At 35.0% G+C, this 1,216-nt stretch overlaps 1 non-coding gene across 1 annotated transcript; it reads right to left on the reverse strand.

Moving 5' to 3' along the window:
- Positions 1–413: 413 nt before the first annotated feature.
- On the reverse strand, positions 414–486 carry TRNAS-AGA (transfer RNA serine (anticodon AGA)). The gene has a single exon. It is a non-coding gene; the product is annotated as a tRNA-Ser (tRNA).
- Between the last annotated feature and the right edge of the window lie 730 nt (positions 487–1,216).

Genomic DNA, 1,216 nt, shown 5'->3' on the forward strand with positions numbered 1-1,216 from the left:
ATTTCATGAATGATAATTTCTATTCAGAAAGGGGAAGTATCAATTAAAGCCTGAAAATAAAATGATACTTATAAAAGATAGACAAATCATATTATATGATGGAGCATTTATAAATTACAGTGTCATTCCTTTGATTCTATAAATACAAGTCAAATTATATGTAAAGTATTTAAAGAAGAAATAAAGACTTTATCCTTACTAATATCTTTCTATTTGTAATTAATAATAGGGAGATTTAAATGACATGGGTTCTAAAAAGGAAAACTAATCTGGGTTTTATTATCCATGGGGAAAATTGCTTTATAACGCCTCTTTGGTTTTTTTGTTGTTTTTTGTTTTTTAATTTTTTTTTTATGTTGGGGAGGGGAGGTAATTAGGTTTATTTGTTTATTTACTTTTCTTTTTTTTTTCAAAGGAGGTACTGGGGATTGAACCCAGGACCTCATGCTTTCTAAGCATATGCTCTACCACTTGAGCTATACTCCCCCCACTTTATAACTCCTTTTTGTGACTTCATTTTGAATTGAGTTGTTGCATCTATTTGTGGAACACAGAACTGGTGCAACGATTTCATTGAAAATGTATTTGTATATAAATATTAGTTAGTGCACCCTTCTCCCCATTTCCTAACCCTAAGTTGCCACCATTCATTCATTCATTCATTCATTCATAAGTTTAATTTTTAAAGAAAGTACAAATATCTACTTTATGCCATGACACTGCTCCAAGTGTTGAGGATATAACTTTCAAAAAAGGGGAGATGGAGAGGAGATGATCTGTTCTCAAAAAGCAAAGACTTCATTGCTTAGACTATGACTGGGGACTCAAAATTAGTGTGGTTCTCTAAGAAAGGTAATGATAGCAATATAGTGCTGGATACCTAACTACTAGGTGGTTACAGAAGGCACCACTGGGCTTATAGGAGGAGTACAAGCTGACCCTGGTCATATATCTCATATGTTTATTTGTATCACCTCTCAAGCATAAGGGAGACTTTCAACCATGGCTGGCTAGCTTTCAAACGTCATATGCTTATACCATTGCTCACAACTCACCCTCTCAATCCCTGCCCCCAACACACACACCACTATACTGAAACCAAATAGGAGAAGGAGTGAGACTGTCTGGTGAATTATCCCAGAGTGATGGTAATTTAGAGTGAGGCATTGGAGCTAACAGGACAGAACTGATTTAGGAAGGCTTGGTGAGACACTAA

This window comes from Camelus bactrianus, chromosome 2, assembly GCF_048773025.1.
Source record: "Camelus bactrianus isolate YW-2024 breed Bactrian camel chromosome 2, ASM4877302v1, whole genome shotgun sequence".
NCBI classification, from domain to species: Eukaryota; Metazoa; Chordata; class Mammalia; order Artiodactyla; family Camelidae; genus Camelus; species Camelus bactrianus.